At 33.3% G+C, this 12,178-nt stretch overlaps 1 protein-coding gene across 1 annotated transcript in view; it reads left to right on the plus strand.

Annotated features, from left to right (window-relative positions):
• The window catches only part of LOC112127489 (Kv channel-interacting protein 1-like), a 152,108-nt gene that overhangs the window by 122,854 nt on the left and 17,076 nt on the right, over positions 1-12,178 (plus strand). The window lies entirely within an intron of this gene.

The raw sequence follows: 12,178 nt of genomic DNA on the forward strand, positions 1-12,178 counted from the left end.
TGTCCGAGTGGATCGAGGTCACGATACCTCAAGTGGTAGAGCAGCGGCGTATCCAGCCGAAGGTCGTGGGTTCGAATCCCTCTCGTGCCATTAACTTTTTTCCATTTCAAGTAAAAACCTAGTTTTCTATTGTGAACTTAAAGCAAACGTTATTTCTTTACTGAAACAGGAAATAATAACAGCAACTTTTACTAATATAATAAAACCAACCAAACAGAAAAATGTGATAAGAGTTTACTCACAGATGAATTATTTAATAAATAATCTGTTAAGCTGAGTGCTTTCAATAAATAAAAAAGTAAAATAAAAGAATAGGAAAACTATTTCTCAATTAGCCACCTGTATCTCATAAACTATTTAATCGAATTTAAATTTGATTAAATTAATGAGAAGTGAATTAAAAATCCTATAAGACGGATTTTTTGTTCTAGTAACCTTAAGCAAACAAATTTAAAAAATCAGTTAGAAAATAAAATTTTACAACATTCCAAAATTATTGTCTAAAGTTTGAGTAATGTTTTTCTGTAAATGCGGACAGATATAGCGCTTAGAGAAATGTCCATATTATTGAGCTTTAAACACAGGTACTTAATTTCTCAAAGGAAAATTATCAGTTTTATTTATCACGTTTATTTGATGAAAATTTGATTTTTACAAAATTGAACAAATAAGAATATGAAGTTTGCCCGTCTTGGTGAGAGTTGTCTTAACATAAATGTGTCTAGCATGTCTAGAATTTATCCACTTCTCCTTTTTTAATCCATTCTGAGGTGGAAGGTTAATTTTTTGTAAAACCTAGAATAGGGTCAGGGCTTATATCTTCCTTGCAGATCTTCCTCTTGTCAATCTGTTTTTTCGTTACGTAAAATTCCTTCTTGCCCTGTTACCCATCATCATGTTTTTGTCTTTTTTGTCCTGGGTTTTGGAAGTTTTGGATGGATTCAGAGACTCTTTTTGATGTCATTTGTTTTACATGCTAATGCTTTAATAGGTGCTTGACAATCCGATCTTATGAGGATGTTTTTCCAGTGTTACCGTTTTTAACATTTTCTAAGGCACAAGCATTGATGTATGTTTCAGTTTCAACAAGAAAACGTTACTTAAATTATGAATATTCTGGAATCGTGAGATGCGGCCTGGTGTGACGTAGGTTTCAGAAAAACATTTTCTTTATCGTGCCAACGTTTCTATCTTTATTGAGATCATCTTTAGGGCTCAAAGTGTATGTTTTCTGTGTAGATGTGTCATTACAACACGACATACGACTAAAACCATTAATTAATTGAGACATATATATTTAATGCTTATTTTAAGGTACAATGCGTCTTATACTTAATGCAGACTAGGGAAAAAGGTACAATACTGCTATGGAATCTATTGGATACAACTATGTAAACACATATTGTAGATCAAAATTATGTACAATAAAATTTATACATACGTACTATACATGCAGTGTCAACAGTTTTTTCTGACAAATCTAAGTTTATTTCCAGGTTTCGAAGCAAGTAAATATACTTTCGAGTAAAAATATTTCTAAAATATTATTCTAAGTTTTTGTAAGTATTACGCAGAGTATCTTTAATATTTAAAAATATATAGGGGTATAAACGTCCTCTCATTTTTATGATTGTATGCCAAATGAGGCCAAAATTCATATATCAAAGCTTTCAATTTGAAATCTTACGCTCCATATGCGCTGAATGTAGCTCTAGAAGGAATATCCCGAGGTATGGAAAATAAATTAAACGAGGAGACGATTTTTATTGTTACAAAAAAGAAACACTTTTAACATAAAAGTTTAATCAAAATTGAACAGGCACGATTTTATCAACAACAATTACTTTCACTTTTTTCTTTAGCCAAACATGGATCGAAATGAAATTTTCCATTAAAATTAATTAGTTAATTTCGAGAGACTTTGGCGAAAGAAACGTTTTTCATTCATTAAAGACAGCCAAAGTCAGGCCCGGCAGAGAAAGTACCTTCAAGAGACTTTTTTGTTTTTAATTATGTTGTATTATCGTCTCCGAACAAGCCCTATCGACTTCTGTCAACACTTGGGCTTACAAACTTGGGCCAAATTTCTCCTTTATACAACATTGTTTTGGGCGAATTCAATTTAAGTAAGTCCTCCTATTGTTTCTTTAATATTCCGATCAAGAAAAACGTACCAAATGATTATTGCCTGAACTTAAAGCTTCTTTTACTAACTTTTCGTAAAAAATATGAAGAATAAAATAAATAAAACAAATAATAAGAAATTATATATTTGATAGATATCAAGAAATGAATTTGATTTATTTATACAATATAATTTTAATTAAATTGTACCTGTTTTATTTCATTGACTTTGAACAAAACATAAATCAAATTTGTGGTGATTAGTGACCGTTAATCGATGATTATTTAGAAATCGTGAGATGCGGTCTGGTGTGATGCAGGTTTCAGAAAAACGTTTTCTTTATCGTGCCAACGTTTTGATGTTTATTGAGATCATCTTCAGATCCTGGGATTTATAAACATTGTTTAAATTGTGCAAATACAAGCAGGATATGAAAAAAATGAATTTATACAATGCTCAAAATTTTAGATTTAAAAAAAATAAAATGAATTTATACAATGCTAGAAAATTGCAAGGGATAATCTACCCTGAAGTCCGTATATGTCAGATCTAATCGTACTGATCGAATAGGACGTCCGAGTTGGAACATTCCTAAACAAATCTTATTAAATTCTAGTTGGACAAAAAAAGAAACGGAGTAAGGAAAAGGAAACAGTCCGAAGAAAAGAACACAGCACAAATGAGAAAAAAATGTTTCATATGGAAAATAATCAGTAAAAACCGTTGAGCGAAAGCGCAAAAATTTTTTTTTAAACTAGTATATTGTTACTTTTCACCATTCATCTTCACATCGTACATACACCATTTATTCTTAACTATGAGACAAAAATAAGGATATAAATTAAAAACTAAGCGCTTTATGTGAAACTTTTATCCCTAATTTCTGTTTAATTTGTCCATTGATTTAATTGATTGTTTGATAGCTTTTTCAGCACTTTAAGCAATAACTTGGATAGGCCGAAAAAGTAATAAGCTTTCAAATATGTGTGGTGATTAGTGACCGTTAATCGATAATTATTCAGAAATCGTGAGATGCGGTCTGGTGTGATGTAGGTTTCAAAAAAACATTTTCTTTATCGTGCCAACGTTTCGATCTTTATAGAGATCATCTTCAGGGCCTGGGATTTACAACCATTGTCTAAATTTAACAAATACTTGTAGGATGTGGAAAAAAGTGAATTTATACAATGCAAAAAAATATTTTTTATATTCAATCAAAGTATTTCTATTTCAGAATAATCGTCGACTAACGGTCACTAATCACACACATTTAAACTTTGAGATGAAATTTGAAAACTCGTAAAAGTTCATGTTCTAACTGATTTTGTACTGTGTTTGCTTGTGGTAACAATAAATAACAAAACGAATGAATCTTATAAAACTTCTAACATTCTTATAAAACTTCTGAAGTTCTAACATTCCTATTCGCCTGCCTTATCACTGATTTTGAATACAAAATTTAGATTAAATAAAATGGCAAAAAGGAGGGCAAATTCCACAGGTGCGGTTGAGATGGGAAGTTGGTGTCCGAGTGGATCGAGGTCACGATAGCTCAAGTGGTAGAGCAGCGGCGTATCAAGCCGAAGATCGTGGGTTCGAATCCCGCTCGTGCCATTGACTTTTTTATCTCGACTAAAAACCTTAATTAATTGTAATAGATTAAATAGTTCATCTCACTCATTCCTACAACATATATTTATATATTTTAAATCTCAGTCCTTCTTTGGCTACAATTATTGGGCTTAGTAAATAATTTAAATCTTAAGTAGGTACATAATTTTTCCCCCTGGTAGGTGCATTTTGTTAGAAACAAAAAATTTCTTTAGAAAAAATGTGATACTGAAAGTTTACACCATAATCCATTGATTCTCAGACTGAAAATTTTTAAATTTTAAGACATAGATGCGCTTTTATGATAATCATTTCCTACAGTCTTCTTTTACATGGTGTTCACAACAGCAATGGTCATATCAACCTAGCGGTGGCGGATTGTTGAAAAAACGCCCATTTGTAAGTGGGTTCGAATGCTGGGCCGCTGGATTTGAACCAGGGACCTTTACGAAACACTGTTCAACGCTAATTTCTTAACTTTTACTAAAAACTATCGTTTTCAAAGGTAGGCCGACATTCTGAATTATTTCTCTGTATTCCCTCATTGTTTTCAGAACTTATTTTGATATTTCCAATGAGCGGCTTTAATGTCTTTTGATGCGTACACAGCAAAATTTGGCCGGCCCAATATCGCCCGTTCAACTAGTCCCCTGTCGCAAGATCCGATTTGACGTTCCCTTCACGAAGAAAGGCTGTCAGAGAATTTTTCCCTCTAGTCTCTCTAATTTTTCACCCATTCAGCCGTGAAAGGCGTTTGGACCCGCTTATAGGGAATTTTTATCTAAACGGCGGCTTTCTCCCATCACCTTGGGATTTACGGATCGGAAGGCCACTTCAGGTTTGAGTGATATTTATCGAGTGTATTAGGAAGGGTAATAAGCAATATCCTGGATAAAGACCGGCCATTCTTTTGACGACAAAGTTATCATCCTTATCACCTTACCAGTGTACGGGGCATGTCGTATCCATTAAAAAAACATTTCGGATTATTTTCACTAAACAAACATAAATATGCCAAGCTCTGCTTAGGTAGTAGAAAAAATTATTGATCAGCTTTCAAAATTATAATTATATATGAAAAACTGATCAAGAATGATGCCAATCAGGAAGATAACGCTTGGTTGCTTTGTTGAACTTTCGAGGAGCATATCTATCTTTTATCAAGATTTATTTTTGCATTAGCCAATCAAAGCCATAGGCAAGTCCCAAGTATGCCCGGGAGAAGGTTAATTACGACTTAAAATTTTTAAATAAATTAACACGTTAACAAATTCACAATTTGCCATTTCTAGTTTCTGGTGCAATGACATTAAAAATTTAGATGTTATACACTACTCAAAGTTGAATAGGGATAGTGCTAATTTTGTAGTATTTACTTTTCCCAGCATAAAATTGCATTAAAATTTATTAGAAACTATTATGTTTTTACTGCAGGAAAATTTAATTAAGGAATTTTGAAAAATAACAAAATAAAAGGTTTTAATTCCATAATTTTGTTTATTGGACACAATTGTTCAAACAATTAATTCCGTCTATAATGTCCTCTGTTAGCTAAAACCCTCTGTGCACATGCTAGGCGTACTTTTTTTTTGTTGTTAAGGGTTCGAATCCCGCTTGTGACACTAACTTTTTCATTTCAACCAAGACCTTAGAAAAAGAATTATTAAATGAAATAATTTTTTGTTATCTACTATTTTTCTTTAAAGTAGACGAGGTTTGCTGATATTGGCGATCGTTTTGTAAAAATGTGTTCAATTGCTTCTATAAAAATGGTTTATATTTTAATCATAGGTCTACGTTTTTTAGATTTTTATCGAGGCTTTCAGTTATTTCCAAATTTAAATTGAAAATAAATGCAACGATTTCTTAGTTTTTCAATGTATGTTAATTTTGCCCCTAGCGTGATTCTCCGAGTAAAAATGAATATATTCCCCGAACATACTGGAGAAATTATCATAGCCGGAACGGAGGGAGCGGTACGGTTTGAATATTTATTATTTCGCTGTTATAGCCCAGCAGAGCAAATTCTACTGGACGTTCCGTAAATCACAATCGGCAAATTTTAAGGTGGAAATAAAATTTACGAGGTCTCATTGCTCCAATCGAAATGAATTTATATTTAACTTCAATTTCAGTCGCTCTGTTGGCCTTTCTTTACAATTTTTCAATTAATTAAGGTTTTCAGTTGAGATAAAAAAGTCAATGGCACGAGCGGGATTCGAACCCACGATCTTCGGCTTGATACGCCGCTGCTCTACCACTTGAGCTATCGTGACCTCGATCCGCTCGGACATTAACTTCCTATCTCAACCGCACCTTTTGAATTTTCCCTCCTTTTTGCCATTTTTCAAATGTCGTGTAATCAATTTGATTCTCGGCGACATATGAAATAGTCTTTAGTGAGGGTATACTTTATTTAAAATTATTAAATTCACTAGTTTCATGGTCCGCTTGACAAATTAATATCTTTCAACCAATTAAGGTTCTTAGTTGAGATAAAAAAAAGTCAGTGTCACAAGCGGGATTGAAAAATGACCAAAAGGAGGGAAAATTCAAAAGGTGTGGTTGAGATGGGAAGTTGTGTCCGAGGGGATCGAGGTCACTATAGCTCAAGTGGTAGAGCAGAGGCATATCTAGCCCAAGGTCGTGCGTTCGAATCCCACTCGTGACACTGACTTTTTTATCTCAACTAAAAACCCTAATTAATTGAAAGATATAAAACGATCATCACATTCTACACATCACACATTTCTGCATGGTCTAATTCTTCAACAATTTGGCTTTCCTTTCCCTAATTATCCCCGTCTATGTAATCCTGAAAGGATAATCAGGCCGAACCATTACCCATTTTTTTCCATAGCCCAAAAGTCTTTCTATTCCCGACTTCCTTCTTCCACCCTTCAAACGTATATAAACATAAAACACAACATAAAATAAGTTATAGAACTATGAGAGGACGTATGACAGAAAGACCTCGGCTCTATCAAGAACAATAAATTCTGTGCTGTTAAGAATCTAGGCATTTTATAATTGTTTAGTTAGTCTATTAGATTAATAATTAATAGAAGTGTTTAAAGAGATGTTTCTCATTTTTATTTACTATATTTGTATTTTTTTTAAAGTATTTAATTTGGACATGGATAATTTAAGTTTACGGTCTCACTCATATTGTAATAGTGATTAAGTGTTCATAGAAGTTTGTATAAATGTTAATTTTGTTTATATAATTATTAATAATAAAATTATTAATCTCATATTGTCTCTCTCATATTGTAATAGTTATTAAGTGTTCAGAGAAGTTTGTATAATTGTTAATTTTGTTAATATAATTATTAATGATAAAATTGTTTAAACAAATGTATCTAAAAGGGGAAGGTGTTTTATTAAGTTGTAAAATGTAAACAGAGATAACCCCGGGAGTTCCCTACTCCTTTGGGATTCTTTTGTAGAGTCAGTCTTAATAAATACAGGTTAGAGACAAGTGTGTGTACGAATTGACCCCATAATAAAACAGATAAAATGAAAACATTAGTTAGTACGTATAGGATGTTCTTTCCAGAGTAAACCGTGCTTGAACAAAATCATCAACATTCATAATCATAAAAGCCCATGAGCATCTCTCGAAAGAAGAAATACCATCCAAAAAAAACAATGGCATTGGTGTTTATTAAAATAGTAAAATCTGAGTCCCAATTTAAGGCCCAAAATATTTGGGTTTTTTTCCAATATTTTCTGTCGAAATATATCAAATAACCTGGACGAAAATAATAAAAAGTCCAGACATCTAGAAAACCCATACTGAATTATTACTATCCTAATTTTAGATATTTTTATTCAAATATCTAATTTAATGTAATGAATATTAGTAAGAATTGAAGTTAAAACCTACAGTTTAAAAGTCAATTTAAATGTTAAGTAAACTACAATTGTTAAAGGTTTCTTGTTAGCTTTTTAAAGCTGCTAGGTTTTTATTTTACTTAACTTATCTTATGGAATTTAAATAATTTATATGTTAAATAGGTGCAGGGTGTGTCACCTTCTATAATCCACCCCTTTATTTTGAAAATTATTAACTTTAGCAAAAAATAATTTTATACAAACCCCATGTTAATTTTGGCTCACAGACTTATGGGACGACAGTCTAAACTATCGACAAAAAACAAACTTACAATTGACAAAACACTACTACAACCGATTTGGACATACGGAATAGAACTGCGGGGAACCGTTAAACCTTCGAATATTCAACGTCAACAATCCTTTCAATCTAAAGTCCTCAAATCCAGTGTAAATGCTCCTTATTATAGCTCAAACGCTACACTCCACAACGACCTTCAAATTCCTTATATCCAAACATTTATTCCCCAAAAATTTTCCAAGTTCCACAAAAAACTCTCCCACCATCCAAATAGTCTTGCTCAAGCCCTGTCCATTCTCAAAAGGCGTCTCAAGAGGAAATGGCCCCGCGACCTCCTTTCTGAGTAAAAAGTAAAAAAACATAAACAAAGTGAAGAGGGAGGATAACATTGCTCCCCTAAATGTAAATAGTTGTATATATGTACGTTCATGTATCCGCAAATTACGTATTATAAATAACAATTAGAGATCGTAATAAAAAATAAAAAATTGGCTAGGAGTCGCGTGGTGGCAATAGGTTTAACATAACTTTCTCATCTAGCTGGGAAATGACACTAATTTTGTTATTTTAAATGAGAATCCCATATGTTTATTGTACAATTCGATTCTAAAATTTATTTTATGCCAGATTTACTGAAAGGCAAATTTTGATTGGATTGACCATTTCTGAGTTACGCCTGAAAGAAGACGAGTCAGGAGGTTATGATTTTTGTAACGAGATGGCCTCCCCGTTTATTTCGAAAACGATTAGTATTAGCAAGTTAATTTAGGATAGGAATCGTCTCAGATTAGGGTAGGGATCATGATGTTGCTTTTACGCTTAGTTTATATGATTTTTTGCCACCAAAAAAAAAAAAAAAATTACAAAAGAATTTGTTTAAAAACATCATCGAGTCCGTTTTATTTTTAAAATGCCTCTACATACATACCTATACAACGCTGTACTCAGGACCAATATGTCATGAAGTATAAGTACAATTTGTTTTAAAATGCAACCACTCGGTGTTGGGCAGTAGGTTTTTATTTTTTTATTTTATTTTATTTTATTATTTTTTTTTTTTTACAAATATTACAAAATTTGCCCCACAGAGGTTTACTATACTTAACATACTTATACAACGCTGTACTCAGGACCACATATTTTCCATTGCAATGGAAGTTCTCTTTAATTAAAATGATTCATAAGCCAAATCAACCTTCTGATCTTCCAAATTCCTACCGACCCATTAGTCTCCTTTCTATCCTTGCCAAAATACTAGAAAAACTACTTCTCCGAGGATTACTGCCAATAATTGAAAATTCTAATATTATTCCAGATCATCAGTTTGGGTTCCGCACATTTCACTCGACAACTCATCAATTACATCGTGTTGCTGACAATATGGCCTCTTCCCTCGAACAAAAACAGCATTGCTTGGGTGTCTTTCTTGATTTAGAACAGGCCTTCGATCGAGTCTGGCACTCGGGCTTGCTTTGGAAACTGAGGAACATCCTCCCTCATACGTACTATCTTATACTGAGATCTTATCTGACGGATCGATTTTGTCGAGTCCGTCAGGGAACTGAATTCTCACCTTATATACGCATAAGGGCGGGTGTTCCTCAGGGAAGCATACTTGGCCCTTTTCTATTTTCCATATACACTGCAGATATTCCTACACACGTTAACATTTCGACACACACATTCGCTGATGATACAGCGATTCTTACACGCAATTCGGACCCCTCAATTAACACTCAACACTTACAACAACACCTGAATGAATTAACAATATGGTTCACAAAGTGGAGAATAAAGGTAAACCTAACAAAAAGCACACAGATCAATTTTACCTTACGTAAAAATGTCTGTCCTGCGGTGAGTATAAATGGAATTCCATTGCCTACCACTGACCTTGTGCGTTATCTTGGACTTTTCATGGATAAACGACTGACTTGGAATCCCCATACAAGACTGAAAAGACAGCAAACAAACCGACGTTATAAATTGATAAAAAGACTTCTCGACTCACGATCAAAATTAGACCTTGAAAATAAACTTTTAATTTACAAGACAATGATTAGACGTCTCTGGGCGTACGGTTGTGAAGTGTGGGGCTCAACCAAGGTTTCCAATTCCCAGCGTCTCCAATCAATCCAATCTAAAATTCTCCGTCAAATTATAAATGCTCCCTTTTACGTTTCAAATTACACTATCCATAAACACCTACACATCCGATTTGTACACGAACTCATCAATACCCGATATAAAAAATGTCATTCGTACGAAATTTATCACTTCCAACCCTACCTGAAAATCCTCCAAGACGATTGAAGCGAAAGTGGCCCCGAGACCTTCTCATTGTGTGAAGACAACAAGATATCAGTGTGAAGGAGTGTTACCACTGGGCAACTTCTCCTACAAGAGCCTCAAATGATAATTCAACATATACGAACATATTTACTTAATACATCACTTGCAGTTGTAAATAATATAAATGTAATAAAAAAATGCCTCTCCGCTATTTCTTATGTATTGTTGCAGATTTGATCATTTATTACAATTTTTGTTTCTATTGCTCCCTGCGCAAAAAGACACAATGTAAAACCCCTGCATTTTAGACTAAAACAGGGAGGGCCATCTTGTTACAAAAAGCAACCACCTCACGCGTCTTCCGTCGGGCATAACTCGGAAATAGTCGATCCTATCAGAATTTTCCTGTCAGTAAAAGTGACATAATATCAGCTCTAGAATTGAATTGTTCAATAAAAATTTGGGATTCCCATTTAAAGTAACAAATTTAGTGTAATTTCCCAGCTAGATGAGAAAATTATGTTAAATCTGATACCACCACGCGATTCCTTGACAAAATTAACTTGGAGTTTATAAAACCATTTTTTGCTAAAATGAATCGTTTCAGAATTAAATGGGTGGATTATAGTAGTTGATACACCTTGTATGTATATTTTAGGGTGATGTGAGTATTGGTTAAAACTTAAAATTAAAAATTGGGTAAAAATAAACAATTGTATTAAACATTGCCAATTATCTTGTAATCTCAACTTACCAGTACAAAATTAAAACGAGAAATAAAATTGTAGTTTGAAAAGCTCGTCCTGGATTGTTCAATGCTGCTTTTGGAGTTTTTAAAAGAAGTTTGGTTGCTACTTTTACACCGGATCTGCCCGAATCGAGTTCCGGTTAAGCCGCTCCGTCATAATTATCACAGTCAGAGCGAACCCTTGTGGATAATCACCAGGGTGTAGGCCACTCCTAAACGAATTAATCCCCCAGGGTGTTTTGGATCGATCGACAGACCTGGCCCGGCCACGCCGCCGTTTTGCCCGTTCTGCAAAATCTTCCAATGGGAAAAGTTTCAAATTGAACAGTTTCGACGAATTGTATTTTGTTTGTACTTTTCGAACGGAAACTGGAAAACCACAACGATAATTTGAATTTTTTTAAATATTATTTTTACGACGAAACTTTAGTTGGTCATATTTAGATCATACTTTTTAATTCAAAGCAGTTACACATTCTTTTAAATTCACTGCTCTAATTTTTTGTTTGAAGTATTTTCTTCACGTATTTTCTCTATTATCAATTCAAATCCAGAATTTACGGACTTTTTATGACTGAGAGAACTTGCTCTTGAAAAAAAACCCTTCCCACTGATTCATCCGCGTATTTTTAAATTCGTGTTATTTCATGTATTTAAACTATATATTCATTAATGCAATGTATAATAGCACTGATGTGAATTTTAGTCTAATTTGTTGAAATAATGTCTGTGAAAAAGTCTTTGGTTCTTCCCAATTAGATCTACACACATTTATCCCCATCGATTTTTTTTAATTTACCTTAGTTTAGTTACGGTCAGAATAAATGAGGTATTGATTAGTATTAAATTAATCCATATATGTTTATTACTCATAATTGACAAATTATTATAATAATTAATTATACTTTTTATCTAAGATTTGGTTGAGATGTAAAAGTTAGTGTCACGAGTGGAATTCGAACACAGGACCTTCGGCTCAATACAGCGCTGCTCTATCCACTTGAGCTATCGTGACTTCACAAAATAAGACCAATTATTTTGGACACGGTCAATAATGAATACTAGTTATATGTATGGATTAATATAATAATTACAGAAGTACTTAATTCGCTAACAGGAGGGAAAAATTCAAAAGGTTGTAAATGAAGAGTTGGTGTCCGCGTTGAGCCGAAAACCGTGGGTTCAAGTCCCGCTCGTGACACTAACTTTTTCACCTCAAACAAGACCTTAAATAAAAAGTTATATATTGGTCGACTAGAAGTGG

This window comes from Cimex lectularius, unplaced genomic scaffold (genome assembly GCF_000648675.2).
Source record: "Cimex lectularius strain Harlan isolate CLEC.00 unplaced genomic scaffold, Clec_2.1 scaffold153, whole genome shotgun sequence".
Lineage (NCBI taxonomy): Eukaryota > Metazoa > Arthropoda > Insecta > Hemiptera > Cimicidae > Cimex > Cimex lectularius.